Below are 7,945 nucleotides of genomic sequence, written 5' to 3' on the forward strand. Positions count from 1 at the left end.
ACCCTCTGAGAGAAGAAATTCTTCCTCATCTCAGTCTTATATTAGCACCCCTTTATTCTGAGACTATGTCCTCTGGTCCTAGACTGTCCCATGAGGGGAAACATCCACTCAGTACCCTCTCAAGCCCCATAACAATCCTTCATTTTCAATGAGGTCATCTCTCATTTTTCTAAATTCCTATGAATAGAGTCCCAACCTGTTTAACCTTTCCGCATTAAAACAACCGTTCCTTATCAGGGATCATCCTCGTGAACCTTCTTTGAACTGCCTCCAATGAAATAATGGGGGCAATTCTCCCAGCCAACTGTGCTGCTCTAACAGCGCAGTGGGCTGGGAGACTCAAGTGGAGGCCGTGTAGCGGGCTACCTGCTGGGCGTCATGGCCTCTGTAAGGCTCCGACCGCCAGATTTCCAGCGTCGTCGGCTCTGTGCCAGAAACCAGAGCGGAGCTGAATAAATTATGTCGATGAGATTTGCCTCTCATTTCACTCAAGCAGGGTTTACAACAGCACCCCATCAGCATTGGGCCGTGCCAAGGGGGCAGCGGGGCCTATTCCCTCTGAAGAGGCTGAAATCAGCGCACTGAGTGGGCCACTGCGCACACGCACATCTCTGGGAGATCGCTAAACAAGTCCTCCCAGCATTGAGATCACTGGCCTCAACCCCACGTGGCTTTTGGCTTTTGCTACCAAATAAACCTGTTGGACTTTAACCTGGTGTTGTTAAACTTCTTACTGTCTCAACCCCACGGACATCACTGGTCTGACCGCTGGCCTCTCATCCCCTCCCCACCACGGGCATTGCTGGCCGCCCACCACCACCATCCCACCACCCCCCCCACCGACAAGAACATTGCTTGCCTCTCCCCCCCTTCCCTCTCCCCCCCACCTCCTGCCGTCCCCCTCCCCACCCCACCCCCCACAAAAACATCGCTGGCCTCTCACCCCCTTCCCCACGCCCCACAAGAACATTGCTGGCCTCTCACCACCTCTCTCCCCTCCCCCCACCCCCGTCCCCCACAAGAACATGGCTGGCCTCTCGGCAGTCCCCATCCCCCACTGACCCAGACATCGCTGACCTCCCCATCCCCTTCCCTCCTTCACACAGAGGGTGCTGGGCTTCCATGCACACCCCCTGCCTGCGAGCATTTCCCCTCGTTGAGTGAGAGCCTTGAGCATTGCACCCCCTACTCACCTGGACACCGCATTTTGTTGAGTGAACCCAATCAGCACCTTTTGAGATGGCTCACCCTCTATTGAAATCAGGTTGCCTGTACATTATTCACAATGAAACTTAACTAACGGGACAATGACTGGCCCAAACTGACTGCACCTGGATGTCTCTAACAAGCCAGAGCTGTATATAAGCTGCAAGAATGGACACGCAGGCAGTCACACCATGAAGATGGCACCCAAGCAAAGTGGTCCCAGATTTTCAGAGAGTGAGCAGGTCTGCCTGCTGGACACAGTGGAGGAGAGGTGACACCTGCTGTTCCCCACTCAGGGCTGTCGCCCAAGGGGTTGCACAGCAAGCACATTATGGGAGGCAGTAGCTGCAGTTGTGAATACCAGGACATTGACACCTTGGTCTGGAGACCAGTATGGGAAGAACATGAACAACCTTCTTCGGGCAGCAAGGGTGAGTATGCATCCCATTCTGAAACCTGTACATGTGCTGTGCTTATAATGTCAAACCATCTCCAGACACCTTAAGGGCAGCCACCAACCATTCCCGCCTCCCCCAGTACTGCCTCCAACGCCTGTGGCAACCCCTCAATCAGCACCCCACAGTGGAGACCCATTTTTCCAAACGGCCAACATGAGCTACCCAACCCCAACACACATTTCACTCTATGCCCTTCCATACATCATGCTTTCAATCCCCCTTTTGTCCCCACAAGAAAAAAATGTGCACAACTGCCATGAGGGAAGACTGCTGGGGTGTTCCTGAGCTGCAGCTGTTGATGGTCTGTGAGCAGTGTGCCCTGCAGCTGGCAGAGGGGGATGAGCCTAGAATGGTAAATGACAGCCAGGTCGGTATCGGGTATGCAAGTGAGCATCAGCTGAACCCTAGGTTACCTTGGGTCTCTGGATTACTAGCCCAGTGAGAATACCACTACATCCCTGCAAGAGTTATCAGTCATGTATACATAACCTTGATAAGGGGAGCCACCTGTATTCACCCTGTTTTGGGCACAGTTGACTGGCACAATAGGGAGGTATCATCGCTGCTGCCAGGGTTTTGCACATTGACCTGCAGGATTCACTGCCTTCATTATGCACTGACATGAAGGGAGTGGAATCCCCCAGGGAACAACTGGTTTGCGGAGAAGACTTGAAGTTAACAAGAACTCCTTGAACACCTTCCATCTTATTAATCTGAAGAGAGTGCAGAAGGGATTTGCAAGGATGTTGCCAGGACTCAAGGAACTGAGTTATAGGAAGAGATTGGATAGGCGAGGGCATTTTTCTTTGGAGTGTAGGAGACGGAGGGGTGATCTTCTAGAGGTGTATAAGATCATGAGAGGCATGGATATAGGGTGAACGCACTCAGTCTTTTTCCTAATGTTGGGAAATCGAGAACTAGAGGGCATAGGTTTAAGTTAAGAGGGGAAAGAATTAATGGGAACCTGAGGAGCAACATTTTTACACAGGGGTTGGTACGTATGTGGAATGAGTTGCCGGAGGAAGTGGTTGAGGCAGGGGCATTGACAACAATTATAAAACATTGGGATAGATACATGGATGGGAAAGGCTTAGAGGGATATGGGCCAAATGCAGGCAAATGGGGTTAGCTTAGATGGGCTTTTTGGTCGGCATGGACCAGTTTTGGGCTGAAGGGCCTGTTTCCATAAATTCTATGATTCTATCTCACTCCTTCAAGACCAAGTGGCACAACCACCTCTTATGTTGAAACCAGTCCTCAAAAGGCTGCATCGCCTATCCAGACTTGTCAATAGGGAAACAGTTGCAAAAATCAAGGAAAAAGCTAAATAAAGACTTATCTTAATGGAAATGAGGTTCCTTTAAAAACAACTGCTTGACAACTGTTCCTGCCATGACTTGCTGAGTGGGCTTAATAAGCAAATCAGGTGCTACCACACAAATAGCTCAAAAGCATCCAAAATCAGGCTTGGTCATCATTACAATTTTCCAATTAAGCCCCCGCACCTTTCAGGTCATCATCCCGATGATTAAAAGCTAGTTGATTTAATATGCTGCCTGTTCAATTGCAGATCTGATGCAGAGCAATCATGGCCCGGTTTATGGTTAACCTTTCCCTATTTTTCACATGAGAAAATTGGTAAAACAAGTTCACATTTCTCCCTCAATTAGTTAAAATAGTGAAAAGAGGATTTTCGCACAAACTCTTAATTTGTTGCAAAACTCACAAGCCATTTGCAATGCATTTTAATAGTGTTACTCTTCACCTCTGTATTTTGAAAACATTGCTAATTTTTCCAGATTTCTTTAATCCATTTTTATAAGGATCCTCTCTCTCCTGTTTTTTTTCTGAGGCTTCACCCTAATTCAAATTGGCAGTCCATTCCCATTAATTCAAAAATAACAAAATTCATTATGTAAATGGTTTGCTGCTCTGGTAGGTCATACTTCTGAAGCAGTGAGAAGATTAATCTCCAGAAGTTAGGAGTGATATATTCCTCCACACGTTCATGGTAACTTAAAAAAATCAATAGACGTTAATGGGCAATTTAACTTCCTTTCTGAATTATTGTAAATTTTCATTGTAACTGGACGGAAAGAAGAGGTATTTTCTCCATTATTTTCTCAAGGATGATTTTTATTAACCTCTGAAGATGATCATGATTTTTATTTAAATACTGAATGGTGAGGTTGGGTAAAAATTAACCTTTGACCTCCAGGACCTGGGGTCAGATCCAGCAAAAGTCTCCTCTGTCTTCTAGCTCCGTGAGTATGATATGGAATTAGTTTTGGTGGCCTTTTGTTGTAAATATTTATTGGTCGTTGGCAATAAATCCCTTGTTATTTTAAGCCACATTGAATCACCCTTGATTTACCTACTGTATCAATCTATCTGTGCTTCCATTGAGCCAAGAGTGGTTGGTCTTGACATTATGTGGAGTTGCCAGCGTTGGACTGGGGTAGGCACAGTAATTAGTCTCACAACACCAGGTTACAGTCCAACAGGTTTATTTGGTAGCACGAGCTTTCGGAGCGCTGCTCCTTCATCAGGTGAGTGCAGGATTTGTTTCCCAAACAGGGCATATATAGACACAAACACAACTACAAGATAATGGTTGGAATGCGAGTCTTAACAGGTAATCAAGTCTTTACAGGTGCAGACAATGTGAGTGGAGAGAGGGTTAAGCACAGGTTAAAGAGATGTAAATTGTCTCAAGCCAGGAAGGTTAGTGAGATTTTGCAAGCTCAGGCAAGTCATGGGGGTTACAGATAGTGTGACTTGAGGCCGACCTCAACGGAACTTGGCTATCAGTTTCTGCTTGGCCATTCTGCGTTGCCGTGTATCTTGAAGGCCGCCTTGGAGAATGCTTACCCGAAGTTCAGAGGCTGAATGCCCTTGACTGCTTAAGTGTTCCCCGACAGGAAGGAAACACTCCTGCCTGGCGATTGTTGAGCGGTGTCCATTCATCTGTTTTTTTTTATTTTTTTTTATACTTTTCCAATTCAATCAAATCAAATCCAATTCAGAGTCTCAACAAGTTGAGACATTTCAGATCCAGGCTGACAAGACAGGACGGGAGACCAAAACCACCCTGTCCTGGGCCTGATCTACATGAGTCAAGCTGATTGGAGAAGGGGGAGGATCCTCCTCCAAGACTTGAGCTCATTTGCATCTTAGCCAAAAGGCCGAGATGCCGCTTTTAAAAATTGCTTCATATGAAACATATATGAAGCCTCAGCGTAACCTAATGACCTCAACCAAGTGCAGGCGATCCATACTACACTTGATCTTAGCCAAAAGGCCGAGAAGCGATTTATCCATTCATTCTGTTGTCCATTCATCTGTTGTCGTAGCGTCTGCATGATACGACTTGCCTGGGCTTGCAAACTCTCACTAACTGTCCTGGCTTGACACAATTCACACCTCTTTACCCTGTGCTTAACCCTCTCTCCACTCTCATTGTCTGCACCTGTAAAGACTTGATTACCTGTTAAGACTCGCATTCCAACCATTATCTTGTAATTGAGTTTGTGTTTATATATGCTCTGTTTGTGGACACAAGTCCTCATTCACCTGATGAAGGAGTGGTACTCTGAAAGCTCGTGCTACCAAATAAACCTATTGGACTTTAACCTGGTGTTGTGGTATTGACATTGGTAGCTGAAATGAAAAGCATTCCATCCATCCTTCTCTTTGATGAACAAAACATATTAAAACTTTAAAAAAAATGTTTCTCACCAAATCATGAGGAGCAAAATATAGTAAAAAGTACAATCCCTAAATACACGATGGGCGGGATTTTCTGGCCTCTTCCAGTCCTGCTGAAGTCAAGCCCCGTAGCAAGTTCCCCGGTAGTGGGATTGACGAGCCACTGAAAACATCATAGACATCAGCGGGACTGGAAGATCCCGACGGCTCATCACCTCCAACATTGGAAAATGCCGCAGGGAGGCTGGAAAATCCCGTCCGATATGTTGGCCGGAATTCTCTGGCCGTTCATGCTGCTAGGATTCTCCAGTCCTGCTGGCAGCGGACCCCCACCTGTGGATTTCCCACCGGCATGGGGTGACGTAAATGGTCCTATTGACAATTGTGGGACCAGAGAATCCCGCTGCTAGCAAACAACGCGCCACCTCCCACCATACGTGGCTGGGAAGCCGGAGAATTTTGCCCATTGTGTTATTGATCATGGAGGTCCTCGGTATTGTAATAACTCATTTCAATACCAACCTAACTACAGCTACGATGGTGATGGATATATTACAGTTAACGTCATGTGGATCAGTGGAATACACCTCCAAAGAAAATATGTAATGATTGTTCACACAAGATTTTCCTGCAGGGCAGGTTCACCACCAGTGGAAGGTTAGGGTGGAACTGCCATGAACTTATAGATAAAATGTTAAGCATGAATGAATTTACAAATAAGCTAAATAAAGATTTTGTAGGTTATTTGTAGCTCCAGGAAGATCTTTGGACATTTGTTTCTGCGGATTTCAATTTTTCTGAGATCTTTGAACATTTCTTTCCTGAGGGTTTCAGGTTGGACGACAGAAACAAACCTTAACATTAGCCTGATTGTAAAATGATGATACCACCCACATATTCGGAGTTATTTTATTATTTTAACATTAGCCCAATTCCTCCTCCCATCGCATTTCACACAAGTTGCAAACTCAGCAATTTACACAATTCATGTGCATCTATTCACGGCATTTATTAACCTAATAGTAGAAAGTTTTAAAATCATAGAATACAGCACAGAGGAGGCCATTTGATCCATTGCACTTCTTCTGCCTCTTTGGTGAAGGTAACCAATTCTATTTCGGCTTTTTATCCAGTGCACTGTAATTGTGCCCTCCCTGCACCTCCCCTCCCCCCCCCCCCACTCCACACAAAGTAATTATCCAATTTTCTTTTGAATGTGATTTTACTTATAAACCGGCAGTTGGAGGTCAGAACCTAGGGCCTTCTGTATATGCACCGTCTGGGAAAGGGCCGCACACAGGCAGTTGGTGTTATTTTAACATAGCTTGGGCCTTTCAAGCATGCGTCGGCCTGGAAAAGGTTCAGACGCAGCTAAATGTTTTTACATTTTTAGGTTTGTATGTTCTGATATCCACTATTCTCACTGTAAAGGCTGATGAAAAATGTAATCATAGAACCATAGAAAATTACAGCTCAGAAACAGGCCTTTTGGCCCTTCTTGTCTGTGCCGAACCATTTTATGCCTAGTCCCACTGACCTGCACTTGGACCATATCCCTCCACACCCCTCTCATCCATCAACCCGTCCAAGTTTTTCTTAAATGTTAAAAGTGACCCCGCATTTACCACTTTATCTGGCAGCTCATTCCACACTCCCACCACTCTCTGCGTGAAGAAGCCCCCCCTAATATTCCCTTTAAACTTTTCTCCTTTCACCCTTAACCCATGCCCTCTGGCTTTTTTCTCCCCTAGCCTCAGCGGAAAAAGCCTGCTTGCATTCACTCTATCCATACCCATCAAAATCTTATACACCTCTATCAAATCTCCCCTCAATCTTCTACGCTCCAGGGAATAAAGTCCCAACCTATTCAATCTCTCTCTGTAACTCAGCTTCTCAAGTCCCAGCAACATCCTTGTGAACCTTCTCTGCACTCTTTCAATCTTATTTACATCCTTCCTGTAACTAGGTGACCAAAACTGTACACAATACTCCAAATTCGGCCTCACCAATATAACCTTACCATAACACTCCAACTTTTATACTCGATACTCCGATTTATAAAGGCCAATGTACCAAAGGCACTCTTTATGACCCTATCCACCTGTGACGTCACTTTTAGGGAATTCTGTACCTGTATTCCCAGATCTCTCTTGCTCAATCAGGAATAACTGAGTTTTTAACAGTGTGCCATGTCGTAATTACAGCTGAACAATCTTTTTGGCCCTGAAAATTCAATTTTACGAGAGTGGAGGCTACTTCTCTCGGAAGAAAATTTAAATTTTGCAAATCTTTTAAAAGAAAGTATGAATTCTGTTCTGTGAACTTTCTGTTTTACTTGTTAATTTTCTCTCTCAATTCCATGCACATAATCCAAATTGTACTGTGTTTTCAGTACAATTATTTAAATATAGTTTTCTAATTATTAATTTCTGCTTTGGTAGCAGTGGAAATTCTTCACATTCATTGGTTGGTCAGCCTGCCTGCTGCCTGCCCTACACCAGGAAACCATTGGTCCCTGGTTTTAAAAAAAGCCAAATTCAAACTGACTTCAGAAAAAAAAGATGTTTGTGCGG

General features: G+C 45.2%; 1 non-coding gene across 1 annotated transcript; it reads right to left on the reverse strand.

Annotated features, from left to right (window-relative positions):
- Window positions 1–4,795: 4,795 nt before the first annotated feature.
- LOC144494556 (U2 spliceosomal RNA) lies at window positions 4,796–4,977 on the reverse strand. Its single transcript, XR_013498101.1, has one exon. It is a non-coding gene; the product is annotated as a U2 spliceosomal RNA (small nuclear RNA).
- Between the last annotated feature and the right edge of the window lie 2,968 nt (window positions 4,978–7,945).

Source organism: Mustelus asterias, chromosome 5, assembly GCF_964213995.1.
Source record: "Mustelus asterias chromosome 5, sMusAst1.hap1.1, whole genome shotgun sequence".
Taxonomy (NCBI): domain Eukaryota; kingdom Metazoa; phylum Chordata; class Chondrichthyes; order Carcharhiniformes; family Triakidae; genus Mustelus; species Mustelus asterias.